Source organism: Dreissena polymorpha, chromosome 13, assembly GCF_020536995.1.
Source record: "Dreissena polymorpha isolate Duluth1 chromosome 13, UMN_Dpol_1.0, whole genome shotgun sequence".
NCBI classification, from domain to species: Eukaryota; Metazoa; Mollusca; class Bivalvia; order Myida; family Dreissenidae; genus Dreissena; species Dreissena polymorpha.
In genome coordinates this window covers 59,205,770-59,232,053 of record NC_068367.1, presented here as the reverse complement: position 1 = coordinate 59,232,053, position 26,284 = coordinate 59,205,770, and the positions used below count along the sequence as shown (strand labels likewise).

Here is a 26,284-nt window from a genome sequence, read left to right as displayed (position 1 = left end):
AGAGCTTTAGAAAAAAAATACTATAGAATACATGACAAAAGTATGCGCGAGAAACAAATTGAACACATCCACGGCCTTGTTGACAATTCAAGCGAAAAAACATTCACTGATAAATTTACAACATTGTACGAACAGAAAAACAGGGGAGGACTTAAAAAACCATGTGACAATTTTTTTCTGTTAGTGAGAGAATTTGAGATTGTTACTCGAAAGGTAGAAAGCGCACGAGATTCATCACTGCTTAAGTCAGAAATGAAAGAAGAAATTTTCGATTCCTTCATGGTTGGACACTATAAGGAAATGCTTTTTCCGCAAACTAGTACCGAAGAAGATGAACAAGAAATATCAGTGCTCACGCTGCTGCCAGACATTGTCGCCAATGGCGATTATTTTATCCAACTGGCTATTATTTCTTAAAATTGTCTAGAAAAAATGGCGATTATTTTATCCGCATACATCAAAAAAAATAATTGCCCTAAAAGTTGTCCGGCGAGTGCGAAACGCCTGTAAATCGGGCCATCATGCAAGAAAAATCGATAACGATATTACCTGTGTACACACTCGATCATGTGTATTGTCATAAACGCGTCAATAACTTATGCGAAATCGTGGCATAGAGCGTTTTTCTTAGTGTCAGACAGCAGTGATATATTTTGGAAAAAAAAGTTTTTAATCTCCCGGTGCTTTACCAACTATCGGTACTGTTAGATCCATTATTTTTTCGCCAATTATAATTTGTCATTATTGAAAATCGCCGCGAATATTTTCGGCCGGTTTTGTTTTTTACGCCGTTGAAAATTGCTTGATGAAATAATTATTAAATCGCCATCAACGAATTATCCCCGTAATAACCGCTGTTTGTCGTCTGCTTTAACATTTTTTGATGTGTGATAAATTGATAATGTTTTCAATTTTTAACCAGGTAACCAGGTTAAAAATAAAACTGAACCACACTTTTTCTCCATTTGAAGCATTTTAGCAACACAGCAATACAAATCCCCAAATTTTAGTCAAAACGCTGCGAATTTTTCCCAATTCAAAGGGACCCGGCATATGCCATGGTCAGCTAATTTTAACGAAACACGTGTTTGGAATTACACTGAAGTGGTGTATAGTAAATCACGAGCTGTGACGTTATTTGATGAAAACATGATCGGCATTGCGAAAGTGTTATAGTTGGAATAAATAATTTGCATTTGATATTGGCCTCTGCCTACAATTAAGCGGCCGATGGCAAACGTCGTAATAAGAGATAAAGCAGTCGAACGATGTGCACCTTTTATTTAATCATTAATGTGCAAAACGCGTACAATTTTTCGGATTGCCGTTTTCGGATGCTGTATTTTTGTCGTCGATTATAATTTATTTTCGAAGTTCATAATAGAAAAAAATGAATGATGAATACACATGCGTTGATACGGAAGGTTTGGTTTGTAATATTTTGAATAGTATTCACCAGAAATTGCAATTGGAAAAACTATAATAAAACAGTATAATTAGTAAGGGCTCTGGGTGGGGTGGGGGCTCTGCCCTTTTTTCTCATGTGTATGTAACTGTAGCTGATATCTGGTTTGTTAAGTGACACCCAAACCTCGATTGTATTCTTTATTGTAATGCCATGATAATATTTTATAAGAAAATGACACACTAATATTATGCTTGTTATATATATAATATATATACTTAAATTCAATAGATATACATTTAATAAAACATAGATAAAATGAGATAGATTGTTTTTTCCTTTTTGCCTTCAGTACCGATTTGCTGAAAAGTCCGCGTCTGTTTTGGCTATTATTTTTTTAAGGAAAAAAATTATGGCTATTTTTTTCTGAAGGCCAGTGTGAGCACTGATTATACAGTACAATTGAATTGTTAATGTCCAAATATCAAAATATATTTCTTATCACAATATCATTGTTTTTGCTTCTTATATGACACGCAAGTCGGGTAAAAAACTAAATTAAAATGAATTAGAACTCCGGGAGCCAGATGTGTTGCATGCCCAATAAAAGCAAAAAAAAAATATAATGTTTAAAGGAAATAACTCTAAATATACCCAATGCTCTGGACAAGCAAATGCGATGATACCGAAAAAAAATAATAGTGCCTTTTCACAAGGCAACACACTACTATCCTACACATTTATTTTAAATGTAATTTAATTCAGTCTATATACACATGTAAAAAAATGCAATTACATAACGACAATCAATGAAAGCGCCATTACTCTTAAGTTAATCATATGGCCAGGGTGAGGATACACATTCAATACTCAGATATAAACAAGTTTCATGACGTAGTCGTTTCATACAATAATTGCTAAAAAACAATTGAAAAGAAGAGATTCCTCATGTCACTTAACAGGCAAAAACTCTTATAACTTTAAAGATGATAAATGATTGTTAATTCCTAAGGAAAATAATCACATTGAAATAATAATTAAAATCACCTTTTTCAGTGTAACTTATTCGCCGAAGATATGTTCTATGTCTTAAAGCGAAAGCGAAAATAAAGACATAATAGACGAATTAGTTTTGATGTCTTATTCCAAATTCACATAATACAGTGTTAAATGTACGAAACTTATTTTAAAAATTACAATCACTGCCTATGTGATTTACGACGTGGTAACTGGGTATTGTCAATGTCAAAAGCACTTTCACTGCACTTGATGTTTCCTCGCTTTGTGGGAAGAGCCTGGGCAGCCACTGTGCGTATGGTTGACATCATATTTTGCACTTCGTACACAGAAGGGTTGCTGTTTGCTCCACTTTTGTGTCTGTAGAGACCAAAGTGCTGTTCAAGAGGGTCTTGATTGAATGAGTGAGTCAGTACGTACTCTGCTCCAGCATTCAACATAATTTTGACACTGGCACAAATTGACATTACAGACATCTTAAGTCCGGTCATTGTCTGATGGCTAAGTAACATGGTTGCCTTTTCATTCCTTGTAAATTTTCCATTTCGTTTTTCGACCATTTCTTCCCACTCAACTAAATATCCTAAAAAATCTTCACATAGATATGCAAGTCTTTCATCGTCTACACTTACATAAGGTTGTAGATTTGGGTTCCGTTTGTTTTTTCCTTCAGAAAGGCTACGCACATTCAAACAATCAAAAAATTTGTTCATGTGGCGTAAGAATATCACAGTCTCTTGCACTTCTTGCCCATACAAATCTTCCAGAGCACAAGCAACAGATTCACTTAATATTTGAGCTGCCAAGTTCACTTTCATATAATTGTATGAAACAAGGTCGATGTGACTCCTAGATAACTTCGGGCAAGGACTGTATAAATTAAGCTCACAATGGTTTTCGAAGAGCTTCACCACATGCATCCAAGAAATATCCATCCCATTGCGCCAGAGTTTCTTAGAATGTTTATGTGAAAAGGAATTGCTGAAATTGTTTCTAGTAGTTTTAAGTAAATGTGGCACATCTGAAATAAAATATATGTCTCTGGTAACATCATATAGATTCACAGTCTTGTAAACAATCCCTTCATTATCAACTCTGTGTAAAGAGTAAAATCTTCTATTTGTGGAGGCACCATCAAACGTTAAAAAAAGCACTTTCAGTTTCGACTGTGTCTCAACAGCTGATATAGTCCTCCAGATGATCGCATACAGATAGTCTGCAGAGAGACTTTTACTTGCAAATCCACAAAGTGGAAAGCACCAGTTACTGGCTAAGCTTCTAATCATAACCACCAGCATGTTCTTGGCCAACTCATTTTGTTTTCCCAAAACAGAATTTTCTAAGTTCATCATCTGGTTGCCAACTTCTCCCAAGTTGCAATACCCAATCAATTCGCCTGTGTGTTTCTTATACACTAAGTCTTCCCTAATTTTCAGTTCATCAAACAAAAGTCCAACATAAGATAGCCATGGCTCCTCATACAGACCATTTTTTGAAGCTTCTTGGTAGGCCAATTGAAAAACGTCTGCCTGAAATCCAAGCTCACTCTTAATATAGTGGCTGTAATCGAATAATGTCCTTGATGATGGTAATGTAATGAACCCAGAATCTCTTAAAATGTTGTACGCCTTTTCAGACTTTTGTCGGATGTACAAGCACCATTTTATTAATCATGGGTGCCAGCGCATTCCACGGCCATCATTTTTCTGCGCTCTCGAGAACTGCTGCTCCCAAAAATTCTTTGTCGACTGTTCATATTTGGGTAAGCTTTCTGAAAATCTGCAGTGCAACAGGACATCAGTCTGAAAGCTCTCTGTTTTCATGTGCATTCACAGCCACACCATTGTTGCTTATTACACGATCAAAGTCTCTTTTTAACTTCCAGAGTTGGGTTTGCAGACACTTGATTTCATCCTTTTGTTCATGAAGCTTCTGAATCATGTTGTCTTTTGTCATATCAGAGTGCTTGAAATTGTGTGAGATGAATGATCCCGTTTTCTCTTTTTGAATTGGTCTCTGATTATCCACATTTTTACCTTGTGGTGGTACCCATTTTGTAAGCTTAAATACCTGGACACACCCTCTCACTGTTATTACATTCACATTTTCATCTTATTAATGTAACCATTGTCTCATTTGTATAAGGGTTCATAGGCATGCAAATAACATACCGATTGTTATACATTCAAAATTAATCATCCAGAAAATAAGGTACACTATTACTGTAAAAATGAACTTAAATTATTATGTTCTTCAGTTATTGATTAAACGAATGAACAACATTCAACTCGAACACGTATACCAATAAAGGGTAACAAAATGAAAAGCCTGTCTTTAATGACAGCAAACTTACTGTTTGAGTTAAGGTACCATTACTGTCAGTTATGGTTTCTACTATAAATACCACTGTATTCTACCATCTCTTGCACGACGGTTACATTACATTTCACCTCTGTGTTTGGCTCAGGTAGCCGACCACGGTAGACACACACTCTCTCGGAGCCGCGGAAGGACGCATTCTTGATCTCCACCACGCTCAATTCAGAAACAATGAACCTGCAATCATTCAAAAACAACATTCACTGCCAACAAGTTAAGTCTGACACTTAGACATTTAAGATAAAAAAAGAGCATATGGAACCTGTACAGGTGATACTATTGACAAAGTGAAAGAATGACAAGGCCGCAAAAAGGGGCTTCAAAATCAAACTTGTTACCATGTACGAAAGTGGCTGGGGGGGAATGAAACGTAATGATAGCCTGCTTTTGGAATGATATTTTTACACGCAAAACATAGCACAACCCATCAAACCATGAATAAATACCAGGTATCCAGGTGGTTTTCGCGCAATAATTCACAGCGTGACCCTACTAGCGATTCCAGCTTAAAAAGAACCCAAAATACAATATGCCTACCGCAGTTTTCCTTCCTGAGTAACAAAGAACACAACAACAACAAGAGGTCATGACCCCACAGTTTCGCATTTGAAAATGGTCATATTCTCAGGATTTAATGCAAATTGGGGATACAATAAGACCTATTACCCTCAAATTTGACATGGAAACCTACCCTTTCCCAATATTTCACTTTTTGACCGGGGCCAATTCGCATATTGGGCCAATTCGCATATTTCTGCTTCCTACTGTGTACTGCTACCTCAGAACGGACTATTGTTATGAAAGCGTCTCATTTATGTCATGATCATTCCAAGCGTTCATCATTGAGGTTACAGAATACTAAACAATCTCTTGCACGACGGTTACATTGCATTCACTGCATTAAAGAAAACCATCTTATCCCACTTTTACACCGAAATCGGTTGATTAAATTTCATCTATAATCAACGGCAAGGCTATAATCAATGGCACGAAATGACGTCATCAACTGCCGAACCGGGACTACTTTTTCCCACGCACCTCGTCGCCTGTATTTGCCAAGTGCATCAATAATAAAAACAATCTCAAATGTTTGTCAATCTTAATGACCTTAAAACAAATAAAAGTAGCAAAAAACCGTGTTTTTTGTCATTTATTTTTATTAAAACCTCTAGTATTATGTAAATTTAACACTATGTTGCAAATAGGTTCTGTTGTTGTTGCTCCCCTTTGAAGAAGTCAGTTCGAGTTGCTCCCCTTTGACTATAGAACACAATCGTCTGCGAAATCGTAAACCCCTCAAAATGTCTGACGAATTTGACAAAGTCAATTTCTCATTAACTTGGGATGAAATAAATAATGAACATGAGCAACAAGCAACTGAAGTGGAATTAACACTAAGCCAGTTCCAGGAACAATATGGGTTTGATACATCTATTTTGTTCACAAATGAAATTGAATTGACCATTGAGAATAAAACCAGCCCCAGTAGTAACGCACCATCCAGTAGCAATGTCTTCCCCCCAACTTTAGATCTGCATGAGAATAAAGAGTTCTTAGATGTTAACCTCACTGATGTTGGTGATTTCATTGTCCAAAATGAAAATAAAAAGACTTTATCAAAGACCTTGTCTGACATAAACAAATTTAAACGGTTTCTTATGTCAAAAGCTGAATCAAAAGAAATCCACCACATAGAACCAACTCTTCTTGATGAGTATTTGGCCACTTTCCTGTTGTCGCTTAAAAAGTCAAATGGCACAGATTTTGAACCAAGCTCCCTCCGTGGCATCATTGCTAGTGTTGACAGGTACCTGAAACGACATCGCTATGGATGTTCAGTCATGACAGGGACTGGAGCCCAATTTGCACTCACAAGGGACACCTACAATGCAAAGAAAAAAAGTCTTAAGAAACAGGTAAAATTGAGATGAACGGTTATAACTAAAAGAAATTTGGCAAAAATAACATATTCAACAGAAAACGTATCATTTATGACAAAATTGGGAAAAAATCCCAAGTGTAGTCTGTACGAAACTAATACCCTGTCGACATAAAGTTGCAGTTAATAAATAAAAGTCTAAAAGTCACATTAAAAGTAATACTGTAAGCCTACGAAAGATAGAATACTCAAAAAATAAATTTAAATTAAAAAATATAGTCGAAAAGTTAAATGAAACAGTATAATAAATATAAATCACCAATTTAGGGTATGGGAAACCGTCCTAGGGAGGCCCATCCGCTGAGTGATACCGACATCGATCTGCTCTGGGAGAAGGGGATCCTTGGCACGGAGTCTCCGAAAGCCTTGTTAAATACAGTCTGGTTGAACAACTGCCTTCATTTTGGCTTGCGAGGTACAACGGAGCAATACAATTTGCGGTAAGAAACATTTTTACACACAAACACACAAAATATGTATCAATTTTTCTCATTATTTTTTCACCCCATTCACTAAGTACATCCGCTTCAACTTAAATGCTGTATTTCATTATTGTTCATATCTGACATTAAATTAAGATTCTTGTATTTTGTTAGGTGGGGAGACGTCCGCCTCCGTGTAGACTCGAATGGTGTCGAGTATCTCGAGTTAAACGAGCGGCAAACGAAAACGCGCACAGGAGAGAACATCGCTGACATAAGAAAAGTGTCTCCCAAGATGTTCGGCACTTCTGGACCAAGAAATCCCGTGTTAATTTACAAGCTGTACTCGAATATGCGTCCATCTGATTTTTCTTCAGATCAGCACCCTTTCTACCTGGCAACACGCACAATTGACACTGCATCCCAGTGGTTCTTGCGTCAACAATTGGGTGTCAACAAGCTGGGTCAGATGCTGAAGGCCATGGCAAAAGACGCCGGCTTTCCCGAGCACAAGAGAATAACCAACCACTCAGTTCGCAAATTCCTGGTCCAAAAACTTCGAAATGCAAACATTCCACCCACTGAAATCATGGCCATAACAGGGCACAAAAATGTCCAGTCCATAACCAATTATTCCACCATATCTGTTGAACAGCAGCAAAAGTGTTCCAACATTCTTGCTCAGTCCAGTAAATGTAACAAACAAACAGCTTCCTCTTGTTCATGCACTGAAACTATGGTCGAAATGCAGCCTACACAACCACTGTCTACCGTTGAACAAGTTGATCTTGATTTTCGTCCCACCCAGTCACTTCACCAGCAAATGTCTTTCTCTCGTTCGAACAACTTTGCCTCACAATTCTTTGGTGCCACTTTCCACCTTCAAAATTTTAATGTGAATAATTAGATTAAATCCAAGTTGTTATTGTTATTTTCGTCACGAAATAACCACATATTACAACAAAGAAGCAAATGTTTGCACCTCGTGTTCTAGTTGATAGTTTGAACATCGAAAGTGAATTGTGTGTGGTGTTAGGCTACGTTGTATACAAATGTAGTTCCTTGTATTGAACAACTAAATGTTATATTAATGTTATAAAAACTTTTAGATTTGCAATTCAATATGAATAAAATTGTTATAAGAAACGCACGATTCTTTGTCACAGAACGATATTCTGATTATTTTCAATGACAATTTGATCAGCGGGTTATTTTTGGAACGGGAGTAATACACTGATCTTGGTTACACTACAGTCATTATCAAAGTACGACAAAATACAAAAGGTTTACTGAATAAAAAAGTGGGATAAATAGAATAATAGGTTAGTGTTGATTATAGATCAGGTTTATCATGCTCGGCACGAAAACGAAAAAGCACTCGCCAAGGCTCGTGCTTTTTGTTTTCTAAGCCTCGCATGATAAACCTGATCTATAATCAACACTAACCTATTATTCTCTATTTATACCATGATATCTTATATCAGTCTTAATTCATTATTATAAAATTGATGTTTTTTTATGTTAAGAAACCAACATACATACACACGTCGAATCAATTCCTTACGTCACTCAAAAAAAATATGTTCAATTGTTTACATTTGTGAAGTGCGTGGAATGCTTCTATCTGCGTAAATGGGCAATAAATTAGTTCCAAAGAGTTGCATTAAAACTCGCAAGTTTTTACACAATTTATCGTACATTTAAAAGTAATATTTCTTAATTTAATGCATGCGATCTTAAATATCCAATCAAATATACGTTAAATGCGTTTGTTCGGTTTTATCTATTTATAGACAAAATGGAGGGCTGAGCCTTTCGGTTACATTACACTAAATCATTGTGTATCCCTCCGTGGTCCATTCGAAAGTAGTGCCTATTTCTAAAGAGTTCATTTTCTCTTCTTGAATATAAGCCATTTAACAATGTGAGACATGTCTTTTGTGGTTATTTGTAATATCCTGTATGTGTCTGGAGTACTTTGATGCCTTGGATTGGAAGCTAACTTAAAAGATGAACTTTTGAGGGTGTGTTTTCTATTGTGTGGGGCTTTTGTCGAAATTAGGATTCCGAAACACGTTTTTCTACGGTGGGTTCATTCGACAGCGATTTACTTTCTTAGAAGTTGCGAGACGGTATGTTTTTGATTGCAATTATTGGAAGATGACAGATCCATCTTTAAAATGATACCAGGTTCGGAAAAATTGATACGTCGGAAAGGCAAGAAAAATGCTGTGAAAGTTGTCAGTTTTATAATGGGACCCTATGGGAATCGGAATTAGTGTAATATAACCTTTAAAAAGCACATTTACTGCAATGTCAAGGTCACATGGATTCTTCTGCAAGCGAGACAAGTAGAAAATGAATTTTAATGAATGTTTTGATGATTTGGGTGCTAAAATAGATGAGAGGTGTCAATATTTTGGTCCAAATGGATGTTTTAGGTGGTTTTGGACTGTTCCGGATGGGTGGGGGACCTGGTACGGACAAGTAAGGGTAACATTTCCAACAAATCTTAAATGTAAATATTATTATGTCCATAGATTGAAGTTTCAGGTGGAGAGCAAGATGAAAAATATGCAAAATAACATGCATGCAACCCATTTATGCCATTTTTCTCTTTGTTTGTAGGCCTGACCGTTTGTCCTTGAGCCGTAGATGGTCAACAATCCGCTAGCTGTCTTGCTCTGACTGGTGCACTGAACATGATTTCAATGTGAGTCATCATACTGATTGTTTAATTAACACATGAATTTCAGTTTGTTCGTTAAAGTACTAACTTAGCTGTGTATTTTTACAGTGGACGTAGTGGTGCAGTGCAGGTGGTAGACTAGGTATTTCCATATATACACTATGTTTACAGAATTGCGGCCAGTGGAGCAACATAGCTGATGAGTTAATAGCACTAGTTCTTCAGACAAATAACTTTTTTTTCAACCTATAAAGCATATTTAGCTGTAGGTGGGGCCAATAAGCTGTAAGATCTGGCTTTTGTTCTGTTAAGCCCTTAGAGTAATGAATTTCAGAGTGAAGACCATAGCGCCTTTTCCTAGTCAAGTATCGGGCAGCTGTATGTCTTTTCAGAAATGCACATGTCTTTTTAAGCATGTCATTGTGTTTGCTTTTAATAAGATAGGCAATAAACTCATAACCTTTAGACAAATGAGCATCTGTAAATTCAGATTTCACTATTTCAGAGTCAGCCAGACCATGATTGAGCTTAAGGGTTGTGCTGCGGATGCAGCCTGTGCAGTTCGGGGAGAAAGTCACTGTCTCGGGCAATGCGGTCTGGTATCAGGTAAGCACTATTGAAAGCCTCACACTTTTGGGGGGTCTGAAGCCTTGTGCTGTCAATGCGATCTGGTTCAAGTACAATAAGAATGCATTCTCAAAGCAGTACTTCATCAGATATGGTTATCTCAAGCTTACAGTTCGCGGGCAGATATGACTTCGATTTGTTCTTGCTAGCAGAACCCCTACAGGCCAAACTATGCGTTAAGCACTATTTTCCACAGCAACCCTTGCAGACAGAAAAACAATACTTAAAATTACTTCTGGCATTTAATTTCTAATTTCCTACATATCTCTTTTGTATGTTTGTTTGCCCTTTTTAACTCTGACATGCCATCTTGCTCACATTGATGGAGCATACCTGTTTTTGTTTAGAGCCAAGTCCCCGGCTGCTCGAGTTTGCCGTGTCAATAATGAGAAAGCCATGGCATGATGTCTCCTCTATGTGTTTCCTTATCTCAGTGTTGAACATAATTGCCAGTTTCAGGGGCCTAAACATTTTATTTTATTAAAGGTCTGGATGATCCTTGCCTGACTGCGGGTTTGTGTACACCTCAATCCGACTCTGTGTCCTGAACAGAGGCCGCAGTGGTGCAGCGCTTGTGGACGATCCATCAACATCCTGAAAGGTCAACACTACACCAAGCTGGGAAAATTGATCCTGATAGTCATCCCCAGGTAGTGGAATGAATGTTCACTGAACTACAGAGGAATCACACCCAAATGACTTTCCTGCCACGACATTAGTGTGGCCACTCGCGTAGGAATTCCTTAGCAAACATGCTCTTTTGCATGGTGACTGTGGACATTTTTGCAAAACTTACGCTTTCAACACTGGATTTTAAAGAGAATACTTAATAAAATGTCGCTAACAGGACTTATTTATATGAGAGAGACTATCTGGATGCGCATTAAGTGTCACTTTGTGTCGTAAGCTGTTGAAGGAGCGATTTGCGCCTTTTTAAGTGTTAATTTTGGGTAGCCGGCTTGTATCGGCTTGAAAGCTGAAAATTATGCCTCTCATCATAATAGCATTAATTTTTGTAATTGCAATGTGTATGTTTAGATTGTAAGTGAAGCTTTTAATAATAATTTTCTTAAAAAACATGATTTTATATGCTGTCAGTGAGTTTTTTATTGAAAAAAGTGCTTAAAATTTAAAAAAAGTCTCCTATTTCATCAAGAAAAGTACACTGATTCACAATCAATACATTTATTTGGGCCTTTTGCTGATATATTGGTGAATTTCGCATGCAATGATACCAGTTTTTGCCATGAAAGTTACGCGTAACAATAATTGGAGACGCAAAATCAGCTGTCGTCACTTAGACTAAAAATCATGCATTCCGACTTGACTGCGGCCAATTTAGTCACCGCTTTAAATGGCCATTTTAAGGCCTTTACCCCCATCCGAATGCACTGAAATTGCATATTCATTGTGGAAATAGTTGAAATCTCATGTGGAGAAAGTTTGAAAAAGATAGGACAAAGTTGAGTTCCCTTAAAGGTTACATTACACTAAATCATTGTGTATCCCTCCGTGGTCCATTCGAAAGTAGTGCCTATTTCTAAAGAGTTCCTTTTCTCTTCTTGAATATAAGCCATTTAACAATGTGAGACATGTCTTTTGTGGTTATTTGTAATATCCTGTATGTGTCTGGAGTACTTTGATGCCTTGGATTGGAAGCTAACTTAAAAGATGAACTTTTGAGGGTGTGTTTTCTATTGTGTGGGGCTTTTGTCGAAATTAGGATTCCGAAACACGTTTTTCTACGGTGGGTTCATTCGACAGCGATTTACTTTCTTAGAAGTTGCGAGACGGTATGTTTTTGATTGCAATTATTGGAAGATGACAGATCCATCTTTAAAATGATACCAGGTTCGGAAAAATTGATACGTCGGAAAGGCAAGAAAAATGCTGTGAAAGTTGTCAGTTTTATAATGGGACCCTATGGGAATCGGAATTAGTGTAATATAACCTTTAAAAAGCACATTTACTGCAATGTCAAGGTCACATGGATTCGTCTGCAAGCGAGACAAGTAGAAAATGAATTTTAATGAATGTTTTGATGATTTGGGTGCTAAAATAGATGAGAGGTGTCAATATTTTGGTCCAAATGGATGTTTTAGGTGGTTTTGGACTGTTCCGGATGGGTGGGGGACCTGGTATGGACAAGTAAGGGTAACATTTCCAACAAATCTTAAATGTAAATATTATTATGTCCATAGATTGAAGTTTCAGGTGGAGAGCAAGATGAAAAATATGCAAAATTACATGCATGCAACCCATTTATGCCATTTTTCTCTTTGTTTGTAGGCCTGACCGTTTGTCCTTGAGCCGTAGATGGTCAACAATCCGCTAGCTGTCTTGCTCTGACTGGTGCACTGGACATGATTTCAATGTGAGTCATCATACTGATTGTTTAATTAACACATGAATTTCAGTTTGTTCGTTAAAGTACTAACTTAGCTGTGTATTTTTACAGTGGACGTAGTGGTGCGGTGCAGGTGGTAGACTAGGTATTTCCATATATACACTATGTTTACAGAATTGCGGCCAGTGGAGCAACATAGCTGATGAGTTAATAGCACTAGTTCTTCAGACAAATAACTTTATTTTCAACCTATAAAGCATATTTAGCTGTAGGTGGGGCCAATTAGCTGTAAGATCTGGCTTTTGTTCTGTTAAGCCCTTAGAGTAATGAATTTCAGAGTGAAGACCATAGCGCCTTTTCCTAGTCAAGTATCGGGCAGCTGTATGTCTTTTCAGAAATGCACATGTCTTTTTAAGCATGTCATTGTGTTTGCTTTTAATAAGATAGGCAATAAACTCATAACCTTTAGACAAATGAGCATCTGTAAATTCAGATTTCACTATTTCAGAGTCAGCCAGACCATGATTGAGCTTAAGGGTTGTGCTGCGGATGCAGCCTGTGCAGTTCCGGGAGAAAGTCACTGTCTCGGGCAATGCGGTCTGGTATCAGGTAAGCACTATTGAAAGCCTCACACTTTTGGGGGGTCTGAAGCCTTGTGCTGTCAATGCGATCTGGTTCAAGTACAATAAGAATGCATTCTCAAAGCAGTACTTCATCAGATATGGTTATCTCAAGCTTACAGTTCGCGGGCAGATATGACTTCGATTTGTTCTTGCTAGCAGAACCCCTACAGGCCAAACTATGCGTTAAGCACTATTTTCCACAGCAACCCTTGCAGACAGAAAAACAATACTTAAAATTACTTCTGGCATTTAATTTCTAATTTCCTACATATCTCTTTTGTATGTTTGTTTGCCCTTTTTAACTCTGACATGCCATCTTGCTCACATTGATGGAGCATACCTGTTTTTGTTTAGAGCCAAGTCCCCGGCTGCTCGAGTTTGCCGTGTCAATAATGAGAAAGCCATGGCATGATGTCTCCTCTATGTGTTTCCTTATCTCAGTGTTGAACATAATTGCCAGTTTCAGGGGCCTAAACATTTTATTTTATTAAAGGTCTGGATGATCCTTGCCTGACTGCGGGTTTGTGTACACCTCAATCCGACTCTGTGTCCTGAACAGAGGCCGCAGTGGTGCAGCGCTTGTGGACGATCCATCAACATCCTGAAAGGTCAACACTACACCAAGCTGGGAAAATTGATCCTGATAGTCATCCCCAGGTAGTGGAATGAATGTTCACTGAACTACAGAGGAATCACACCCAAATGACTTTCCTGCCACGACATTAGTGTGGCCACTCGCGTAGGAATTCCTTAGCAAACATGCTCTTTTGCATGGTGACTGTGGACATTTTTGCAAAACTTACGCTTTCAACACTGGATTTTAAAGAGAATACTTAATAAAATGTCGCTAACAGGACTTATTTATATGAGAGAGACTATCTGGATGCGCATTAAGTGTCACTTTGTGTCGTAAGCTGTTGAAGGAGCGATTTGCGCCTTTTTAAGTGTTAATTTTGGGTAGCCGGCTTGTATCGGCTTGAAAGCTGAAAATTATGCCTCTCATCATAATAGCATTAATTTTTGTAATTGCAATGTGTATGTTTAGATTGTAAGTGAAGCTTTTAATAATAATTTTCTTAAAAAACATGATTTTATATGCTGTCAGTGAGTTTTTTATTGAAAAAAGTGCTTAAAATTTAAAAAAAGTCTCCTATTTCATCAAGAAAAGTACACTGATTCACAATCAATACATTTATTTGGGCCTTTTGCTGATATATTGGTGAATTTCGCATGCAATGATACCAGTTTTTGCCATGAAAGTTACGCGTAACAATAATTGGAGACGCAAAATCAGCTGTCGTCACTTAGACTAAAAATCATGCATTCCGACTTGACTGCGGCCAATTTAGTCACCGCTTTAAATGGCCATTTTAAGGCCTTTACCCCCATCCGAATGCACTGAAATTGCATATTCATTGTGGAAATAGTTGAAATCTCATGTGGAGAAAGTTTGAAAAAGATAGGACAAAGTTGAGTTCCCTTAAAGGTTACATTACACTAAATCATTGTGTATCCCTCCGTGGTCCATTCGAAAGTAGTGCCTATTTCTAAAGAGTTCCTTTTCTCTTCTTGAATATAAGCCATTTAACAATGTGAGACATGTCTTTTGTGGTTATTTGTAATATCCTGTATGTGTCTGGAGTACTTTGATGCCTTGGATTGGAAGCTAACTTAAAAGATGAACTTTTGAGGGTGTGTTTTCTATTGTGTGGGGCTTTTGTCGAAATTAGGATTCCGAAACACGTTTTTCTACGGTGGGTTCATTCGACAGCGATTTACTTTCTTAGAAGTTGCGAGACGGTATGTTTTTGATTGCAATTATTGGAAGATGACAGATCCATCTTTAAAATGATACCAGGTTCGGAAAAATTGATACGTCGGAAAGGCAAGAAAAATGCTGTGAAAGTTGTCAGTTTTATAATGGGACCCTATGGGAATCGGAATTAGTGTAATATAACCTTTAAAAAGCACATTTACTGCAATGTCAAGGTCACATGGATTCGTCTGCAAGCGAGACAAGTAGAAAATGAATTTTAATGAATGTTTTGATGATTTGGGTGCTAAAATAGATGAGAGGTGTCAATATTTTGGTCCAAATGGATGTTTTAGGTGGTTTTGGACTGTTCCGGATGGGTGGGGGACCTGGTATGGACAAGTAAGGGTAACATTTCCAACAAATCTTAAATGTAAATATTATTATGTCCATAGATTGAAGTTTCAGGTGGAGAGCAAGATGAAAAATATGCAAAATTACATGCATGCAACCCATTTATGCCATTTTTCTCTTTGTTTGTAGGCCTGACCGTTTGTCCTTGAGCCGTAGATGGTCAACAATCCGCTAGCTGTCTTGCTCTGACTGGTGCACTGGACATGATTTCAATGTGAGTCATCATACTGATTGTTTAATTAACACATGAATTTCAGTTTGTTCGTTAAAGTACTAACTTAGCTGTGTATTTTTACAGTGGACGTAGTGGTGCGGTGCAGGTGGTAGACTAGGTATTTCCATATATACACTATGTTTACAGAATTGCGGCCAGTGGAGCAACATAGCTGATGAGTTAATAGCACTAGTTCTTCAGACAAATAACTTTATTTTCAACCTATAAAGCATATTTAGCTGTAGGTGGGGCCAATTAGCTGTAAGATCTGGCTTTTGTTCTGTTAAGCCCTTAGAGTAATGAATTTCAGAGTGAAGACCATAGCGCCTTTTCCTAGTCAAGTATCGGGCAGCTGTATGTCTTTTCAGAAATGCACATGTCTTTTTAAGCATGTCATTGTGTTTGCTTTTAATAAGATAGGCAATAAACTCATAACCTTTAGACAAATGAGCATCTGTAAATTCAGATTTCACTATTTCAGAGTCAGCCAGACCATGATTGAGCTTAAGGGATTGTGCTGCGGATGCAGCCTGTGCAGTTCCGGGAGAAAGTCACTGTCTCGGGCAATGCGGTCTGGTATCAGGTAAGCACTATTGAAAGCCTCACACTTTTGGGGGGTCTGAAGCCTTGTGCTGTCAATGCGATCTGGTTCAAGTACAATAAGAATGCATTCTCAAAGCAGTACTTCATCAGATATGGTTATCTCAAGCTTACAGTTCGCGGGCAGATATGACTTCGATTTGTTCTTGCTAGCAGAACCCCTACAGGCCAAACTATGCGTTAAGCACTATTTTCCACAGCAACCCTTGCAGACAGAAAAACAATACTTAAAATTACTTCTGGCATTTAATTTCTAATTTCCTACATATCTCTTTTGTATGTTTGTTTGCCCTTTTTAACTCTGACATGCCATCTTGCTCACATTGATGGAGCATACCTGTTTTTGTTTAGAGCCAAGTCCCCGGCTGCTCGAGTTTGCCGTGTCAATAATGAGAAAGCCATGGCATGATGTCTCCTCTATGTGTTTCCTTATCTCAGTGTTGAACATAATTGCCAGTTTCAGGGGCCTAAACATTTTATTTTATTAAAGGTCTGGATGATCCTTGCCTGACTGCGGGTTTGTGTACACCTCAATCCGACTCTGTGTCCTGAACAGAGGCCGCAGTGGTGCAGCGCTTGTGGACGATCCATCAACATCCTGAAAGGTCAACACTACACCAAGCTGGGAAAATTGATCCTGATAGTCATCCCCAGGTAGTGGAATGAATGTTCACTGAACTACAGAGGAATCACACCCAAATGACTTTCCTGCCACGACATTAGTGTGGCCACTCGCGTAGGAATTCCTTAGCAAACATGCTCTTTTGCATGGTGACTGTGGACATTTTTGCAAAACTTACGCTTTCAACACTGGATTTTAAAGAGAATACTTAATAAAATGTCGCTAACAGGACTTATTTATATGAGAGAGACTATCTGGATGCGCATTAAGTGTCACTTTGTGTCGTAAGCTGTTGAAGGAGCGATTTGCGCCTTTTTAAGTGTTAATTTTGGGTAGCCGGCTTGTATCGGCTTGAAAGCTGAAAATTATGCCTCTCATCATAATAGCATTAATTTTTGTAATTGCAATGTGTATGTTTAGATTGTAAGTGAAGCTTTTAATAATAATTTTCTTAAAAAACATGATTTTATATGCTGTCAGTGAGTTTTTTATTGAAAAAAGTGCTTAAAATTTAAAAAAAGTCTCCTATTTCATCAAGAAAAGTACACTGATTCACAATCAATACATTTATTTGGGCCTTTTGCTGATATATTGGTGAATTTCGCATGCAATGATACCAGTTTTTGCCATGAAAGTTACGCGTAACAATAATTGGAGACGCAAAATCAGCTGTCGTCACTTAGACTAAAAATCATGCATTCCGACTTGACTGCGGCCAATTTAGTCACCGCTTTAAATGGCCATTTTAAGGCCTTTACCCCCATCCGAATGCACTGAAATTGCATATTCATTGTGGAAATAGTTGAAATCTCATGTGGAGAAAGTTTGAAAAAGATAGGACAAAGTTGAGTTCCCTTAAAGGTTACATTACACTAAATCATTGTGTATCCCTCCGTGGTCCATTCGAAAGTAGTGCCTATTTCTAAAGAGTTCCTTTTCTCTTCTTGAATATAAGCCATTTAACAATGTGAGACATGTCTTTTGTGGTTATTTGTAATATCCTGTATGTGTCTGGAGTACTTTGATGCCTTGGATTGGAAGCTAACTTAAAAGATGAACTTTTGAGGGTGTGTTTTCTATTGTGTGGGGCTTTTGTCGAAATTAGGATTCCGAAACACGTTTTTCTACGGTGGGTTCATTCGACAGCGATTTACTTTCTTAGAAGTTGCGAGACGGTATGTTTTTGATTGCAATTATTGGAAGATGACAGATCCATCTTTAAAATGATACCAGGTTCGGAAAAATTGATACGTCGGAAAGGCAAGAAAAATGCTGTGAAAGTTGTCAGTTTTATAATGGGACCCTATGGGAATCGGAATTAGTGTAATATAACCTTTAAAAAGCACATTTACTGCAATGTCAAGGTCACATGGATTCGTCTGCAAGCGAGACAAGTAGAAAATGAATTTTAATGAATGTTTTGATGATTTGGGTGCTAAAATAGATGAGAGGTGTCAATATTTTGGTCCAAATGGATGTTTTAGGTGGTTTTGGACTGTTCCGGATGGGTGGGGGACCTGGTATGGACAAGTAAGGGTAACATTTCCAACAAATCTTAAATGTAAATATTATTATGTCCATAGATTGAAGTTTCAGGTGGAGAGCAAGATGAAAAATATGCAAAATTACATGCATGCAACCCATTTATGCCATTTTTCTCTTTGTTTGTAGGCCTGACCGTTTGTCCTTGAGCCGTAGATGGTCAACAATCCGCTAGCTGTCTTGCTCTGACTGGTGCACTGGACATGATTTCAATGTGAGTCATCATACTGATTGTTTAATTAACACATGAATTTCAGTTTGTTCGTTAAAGTACTAACTTAGCTGTGTATTTTTACAGTGGACGTAGTGGTGCGGTGCAGGTGGTAGACTAGGTATTTCCATATATACACTATGTTTACAGAATTGCGGCCAGTGGAGCAACATAGCTGATGAGTTAATAGCACTAGTTCTTCAGACAAATAACTTTATTTTCAACCTATAAAGCATATTTAGCTGTAGGTGGGGCCAATTAGCTGTAAGATCTGGCTTTTGTTCTGTTAAGCCCTTAGAGTAATGAATTTCAGAGTGAAGACCATAGCGCCTTTTCCTAGTCAAGTATCGGGCAGCTGTATGTCTTTTCAGAAATGCACATGTCTTTTTAAGCATGTCATTGTGTTTGCTTTTAATAAGATAGGCAATAAACTCATAACCTTTAGACAAATGAGCATCTGTAAATTCAGATTTCACTATTTCAGAGTCAGCCAGACCATGATTGAGCTTAAGGGATTGTGCTGCGGATGCAGCCTGTGCAGTTCCGGGAGAAAGTCACTGTCTCGGGCAATGCGGTCTGGTATCAGGTAAGCACTATTGAAAGCCTCACACTTTTGGGGGGTCTGAAGCCTTGTGCTGTCAATGCGATCTGGTTCAAGTACAATAAGAATGCATTCTCAAAGCAGTACTTCATCAGATATGGTTATCTCAAGCTTACAGTTCGCGGGCAGATATGACTTCGATTTGTTCTTGCTAGCAGAACCCCTACAGGCCAAACTATGCGTTAAGCACTATTTTCCACAGCAACCCTTGCAGACAGAAAAACAATACTTAAAATTACTTCTGGCATTTAATTTCTAATTTCCTACATATCTCTTTTGTATGTTTGTTTGCCCTTTTTAACTCTGACATGCCATCTTGCTCACATTGATGGAGCATACCTGTTTTTGTTTAGAGCCAAGTCCCCGGCTGCTCGAGTTTGCCGTGTCAATAATGAGAAAGCCATGGCATGATGTCTCCTCTATGTGTATCCTTATCTCAGTGTTGAACATAATTGCCAGTTTCAGGGGCCTAAACATTTTATTTTATTAAAGGTCTGGATGATCCTTGCCTGACTGCGGGTTTGTGTACACCTCAATCCGACTCTGTGTCCTGAACAGAGGCCGCAGTGGTGCAGCGCTTGTGGACGATCCATCAACATCCTGAAAGGTCAACACTACACCAAGCTGGGAAAATTGATCCTGATAGTCATCCCCAGGTAGTGGAATGAATGTTCACTGAACTACAGAGGAATCACACCCAAATGACTTTCCTGCCACGACATTAGTGTGGCCACTCGCGTAGGAATTCCTTAGCAAACATGCTCTTTTGCATGGTGACTGTGGACATTTTTGCAAAACTTACGCTTTCAACACTGGATTTTAAAGAGAATACTTAATAAAATGTCGCTAACAGGACTTATTTATATGAGAGAGACTATCTGGATGCGCATTAAGTGTCACTTTGTGTCGTAAGCTGTTGAAGGAGCGATTTGCGCCTTTTTAAGTGTTAATTTTGGGTAGCCGGCTTGTATCGGCTTGAAAGCTGAAAATTATGCCTCTCATCATAATAGCATTAATTTTTGTAATTGCAATGTGTATGTTTAGATTGTAAGTGAAGCTTTTAATAATAATTTTCTTAAAAAACATGATTTTATATGCTGTCAGTGAGTTTTTTATTGAAAAAAGTGCTTAAAATTTAAAAAAAGTCTCCTATTTCATCAAGAAAAGTACACTGATTCACAATCAATACATTTATTTGGGCCTTTTGCTGATATATTGGTGAATTTCGCATGCAATGATACCAGTTTTTGCCATGAAAGTTACGCGTAACAATAATTGGAGACGCAAAATCAGCTGTCGTCACTTAGACTAAAAATCATGCATTCCGACTTGACTGCGGCCAATTTAGTCACCGCTTTAAATGGCCATTTTAAGGCCTTTACCCCCATCCGAATGCACTGAAATTGCATATTCATTGTGGAAATAGTTGAAATCTCATGTGGAGAAAGTTTGAAAAAGATAGGACAAAGTTGAGTTCCCTTAAAGGTTACATTACACTAAATCATTGTGTATCCCTCCGTGGTCCATTCGAAAGTAGTGCCTATTTCTAAAGAGTTCCTTTTCTCTTCTTGAATATAAGCCATTTAACAATGTGAGACATGACTTTTGTGGTTATTTGTAATATCCTGTATGTGTCTGGAGTACTTTGATGCCTTGGATTGGAAGCTAACTTAAAAGATGAACTTTTGAGGGTGTGTTTTCTATTGTGTGGGGCTTTTGTCGAAATTAGGATTCCGAAACACGTTTTTCTACGGTGGGTTCATTCGACAGCGATTTACTTTCTTAGAAGTTGCGAGACGGTATGTTTTTGATTGCAATTATTGGAAGATGACAGATCCATCTTTAAAATGATACCAGGTTCGGAAAAATTGATACGTCGGAAAGGCAAGAAAAATGCTGTGAAAGTTGTCAGTTTTATAATGGGACCCTATGGGAATCGGAATTAGTGTAATATAACCTTTAAAAAGCACATTTACTGCAATGTCAAGGTCACATGGATTCGTCTGCAAGCGAGACAAGTAGAAAATGAATTTTAATGAATGTTTTGATGATTTGGGTGCTAAAATAGATGAGAGGTGTCAATATTTTGGTCCAAATGGATGTTTTAGGTGGTTTTAGGACTGTTCCGGATGGGTGGGGGACCTGGTATGGACAAGTAAGGGTAACATTTCCAACAAATCTTAAATGTAAATATTATTATGTCCATAGATTGAAGTTTCAGGTGGAGAGCAAGATGAAAAATATGCAAAATTACATGCATGCAACCCATTTATGCCATTTTTCTCTTTGTTTGTAGGCCTGACCGTTTGTCCTTGAGCCGTAGATGGTCAACAATCCGCTAGCTGTCTTGCTCTGACTGGTGCACTGGACATGATTTCAATGTGAGTCATCATACTGATTGTTTAATTAACACATGAATTTCAGTTTGTTCGTTAAAGTACTAACTTAGCTGTGTATTTTTACAGTGGACGTAGTGGTGCGGTGCAGGTGGTAGACTAGGTATTTCCATATATACACTATGTTTACAGAATTGCGGCCAGTGGAGCAACATAGCTGATGAGTTAATAGCACTAGTTCTTCAGACAAATAACTTTATTTTCAACCTATAAAGCATATTTAGCTGTAGGTGGGGCCAATTAGCTGTAAGATCTGGCTTTTGTTCTGTTAAGCCCTTAGAGTAATGAATTTCAGAGTGAAGACCATAGCGCCTTTTCCTAGTCAAGTATCGGGCAGCTGTATGTCTTTTCAGAAATGCACATGTCTTTTTAAGCATGTCATTGTGTTTGCTTTTAATAAGATAGGCAATAAACTCATAACCTTTAGACAAATGAGCATCTGTAAATTCAGATTTCACTATTTCAGAGTCAGCCAGACCATGATTGAGCTTAAGGATTGTGCTGCGGATGCAGCCTGTGCAGTTCCGGGAGAAAGTCACTGTCTCGGGCAATGCGGTCTGGTATCAGGTAAGCACTATTGAAAGCCTCACACTTTTGGGGGGTCTGAAGCCTTGTGCTGTCAATGCGATCTGGTTCAAGTACAATAAGAATGCATTCTCAAAGCAGTACTTCATCAGATATGGTTATCTCAAGCTTACAGTTCGCGGGCAGATATGACTTCGATTTGTTCTTGCTAGCAGAACCCCTACAGGCCAAACTATGCGTTAAGCACTATTTTCCACAGCAACCCTTGCAGACAGAAAAACAATACTTAAAATTACTTCTGGCATTTAATTTCTAATTTCCTACATATCTCTTTTGTATGTTTGTTTGCCCTTTTTAACTCTGACATGCCATCTTGCTCACATTGATGGAGCATACCTGTTTTTGTTTAGAGCCAAGTCCCCGGCTGCTCGAGTTTGCCGTGTCAATAATGAGAAAGCCATGGCATGATGTCTCCTCTATGTGTATCCTTATCTCAGTGTTGAACATAATTGCCAGTTTCAGGGGCCTAAACATTTTATTTTATTAAAGGTCTGGATGATCCTTGCCTGACTGCGGGTTTGTGTACACCTCAATCCGACTCTGTGTCCTGAACAGAGGCCGCAGTGGTGCAGCGCTTGTGGACGATCCATCAACATCCTGAAAGGTCAACACTACACCAAGCTGGGAAAATTGATCCTGATAGTCATCCCCAGGTAGTGGAATGAATGTTCACTGAACTACAGAGGAATCACACCCAAATGACTTTCCTGCCACGACATTAGTGTGGCCACTCGCGTAGGAATTCCTTAGCAAACATGCTCTTTTGCATGGTGACTGTGGACATTTTTGCAAAACTTACGCTTTCAACACTGGATTTTAAAGAGAATACTTAATAAAATGTCGCTAACAGGACTTATTTATATGAGAGAGACTATCTGGATGCGCATTAAGTGTCACTTTGTGTCGTAAGCTGTTGAAGGAGCGATTTGCGCCTTTTTAAGTGTTAATTTTGGGTAGCCGGCTTGTATCAGGCTTGAAAGCTGAAAATTATGCCTCTCATCATAATAGCATTAATTTTTGTAATTGCAATGTGTATGTTTAGATTGTAAGTGAAGCTTTTAATAATAATTTTCTTAAAAAACATGATTTTATATGCTGTCAGTGAGTTTTTTATTGAAAAAAGTGCTTAAAATTTAAAAAAAGTCTCCTATTTCATCAAGAAAAGTACACTGATTCACAATCAATACATTTATTTGGGCCTTTTGCTGATATATTGGTGAATTTCGCATGCAATGATACCAGTTTTTGCCATGAAAGTTACGCGTAACAATAATTGGAGACGCAAAATCAGCTGTCGTCACTTAGACTAAAAATCATGCATTCCGACTTGACTGCGGCCAATTTAGTCACCGCTTTAAATGGCCATTTTAAGGCCTTTACCCCCATCCGAATGCACTGAAATTGCATATTCATTGTGGAAATAGTTGAAATCTCATGTGGAGAAAGTTTGAAAAAGATAGGACAAAGTTGAGTTCCCTTAAAGGTTACATTACACTAAATCATTGTGTATCCCTCCGTGGTCCATTCGAAAGTAGTGCCTATTTCTAAAGAGTTCCTTTTCTCTTCTTGAATATAAGCCATTTAACAATGTGAGACATGTACTTTTGTGGTTATTTGTAATATCCTGTATGTGTCTGGAGTACTTTGATGCCTTGGATTGGAAGCTAACTTAAAAGATGAACTTTTGAGGGTGTGTTTTCTATTGTGTGGGGCTTTTGTCGAAATTAGGATTCCGAAACACGTTTTTCTACGGTGGGTTCATTCGACAGCGATTTACTTTCTTAGAAGTTGCGAGACGGTATGTTTTTGATTGCAATTATTGGAAGATGACAGATCCATCTTTAAAATGATACCAGGTTCGGAAAAATTGATACGTCGGAAAGGCAAGAAAAATGCTGTGAAAGTTGTCAGTTTTATAATGGGACCCTATGGGAATCGGAATTAGTGTAATATAACCTTTAAAAAGCACATTTACTGCAATGTCAAGGTCACATGGATTCGTCTGCAAGCGAGACAAGTAGAAAATGAATTTTAATGAATGTTTTGATGATTTGGGTGCTAAAATAGATGAGAGGTGTCAATATTTTGGTCCAAATGGATGTTTTAGGTGGTTTTAGGACTGTTCCGGATGGGTGGGGGACCTGGTATGGACAAGTAAGGGTAACATTTCCAACAAATCTTAAATGTAAATATTATTATGTCCATAGATTGAAGTTTCAGGTGGAGAGCAAGATGAAAAATATGCAAAATTACATGCATGCAACCCATTTATGCCATTTTTCTCTTTGTTTGTAGGCCTGACCGTTTGTCCTTGAGCCGTAGATGGTCAACAATCCGCTAGCTGTCTTGCTCTGACTGGTGCACTGGACATGATTTCAATGTGAGTCATCATACTGATTGTTTAATTAACACATGAATTTCAGTTTGTTCGTTAAAGTACTAACTTAGCTGTGTATTTTTACAGTGGACGTAGTGGTGCGGTGCAGGTGGTAGACTAGGTATTTCCATATATACACTATGTTTACAGAATTGCGGCCAGTGGAGCAACATAGCTGATGAGTTAATAGCACTAGTTCTTCAGACAAATAACTTTATTTTCAACCTATAAAGCATATTTAGCTGTAGGTGGGGCCAATTAGCTGTAAGATCTGGCTTTTGTTCTGTTAAGCCCTTAGAGTAATGAATTTCAGAGTGAAGACCATAGCGCCTTTTCCTAGTCAAGTATCGGGCAGCTGTATGTCTTTTCAGAAATGCACATGTCTTTTTAAGCATGTCATTGTGTTTGCTTTTAATAAGATAGGCAATAAACTCATAACCTTTAGACAAATGAGCATCTGTAAATTCAGATTTCACTATTTCAGAGTCAGCCAGACCATGATTGAGCTTAAGGATTGTGCTGCGGATGCAGCCTGTGCAGTTCCGGGAGAAAGTCACTGTCTCGGGCAATGCGGTCTGGTATCAGGTAAGCACTATTGAAAGCCTCACACTTTTGGGGGGTCTGAAGCCTTGTGCTGTCAATGCGATCTGGTTCAAGTACAATAAGAATGCATTCTCAAAGCAGTACTTCATCAGATATGGTTATCTCAAGCTTACAGTTCGCGGGCAGATATGACTTCGATTTGTTCTTGCTAGCAGAACCCCTACAGGCCAAACTATGCGTTAAGCACTATTTTCCACAGCAACCCTTGCAGACAGAAAAACAATACTTAAAATTACTTCTGGCATTTAATTTCTAATTTCCTACATATCTCTTTTGTATGTTTGTTTGCCCTTTTTAACTCTGACATGCCATCTTGCTCACATTGATGGAGCATACCTGTTTTTGTTTAGAGCCAAGTCCCCGGCTGCTCGAGTTTGCCGTGTCAATAATGAGAAAGCCATGGCATGATGTCTCCTCTATGTGTTTCCTTATCTCAGTGTTGAACATAATTGCCAGTTTCAGGGGCCTAAACATTTTATTTTATTAAAGGTCTGGATGATCCTTGCCTGACTGCGGGTTTGTGTACACCTCAATCCGACTCTGTGTCCTGAACAGAGGCCGCAGTGGTGCAGCGCTTGTGGACGATCCATCAACATCCTGAAAGGTCAACACTACACCAAGCTGGGAAAATTGATCCTGATAGTCATCCCCAGGTAGTGGAATGAATGTTCACTGAACTACAGAGGAATCACACCCAAATGACTTTCCTGCCACGACATTAGTGTGGCCACTCGCGTAGGAATTCCTTAGCAAACATGCTCTTTTGCATGGTGACTGTGGACATTTTTGCAAAACTTACGCTTTCAACACTGGATTTTAAAGAGAATACTTAATAAAATGTCGCTAACAGGACTTATTTATATGAGAGAGACTATCTGGATGCGCATTAAGTGTCACTTTGTGTCGTAAGCTGTTGAA

General features: G+C 38.2%; 1 long non-coding RNA gene across 1 annotated transcript in view; it reads left to right on the top strand.

Annotated features, from left to right (window-relative positions):
* Window positions 1-9,788: 9,788 nt before the first annotated feature.
* The window catches only part of LOC127854833 (uncharacterized), a 49,420-nt gene continuing 32,924 nt past the window's right edge, over window positions 9,789-26,284 (top strand). Inside the window, exons 1-5 of the long non-coding RNA XR_008037118.1 lie at window positions 9,789-9,875; window positions 10,357-10,457; window positions 10,965-12,852; window positions 13,334-13,434; window positions 13,942-15,829. This is a non-coding gene — a long non-coding RNA (uncharacterized LOC127854833). The remainder of the gene's footprint in view (window positions 9,876-10,356; window positions 10,458-10,964; window positions 12,853-13,333; window positions 13,435-13,941; window positions 15,830-26,284) is intronic.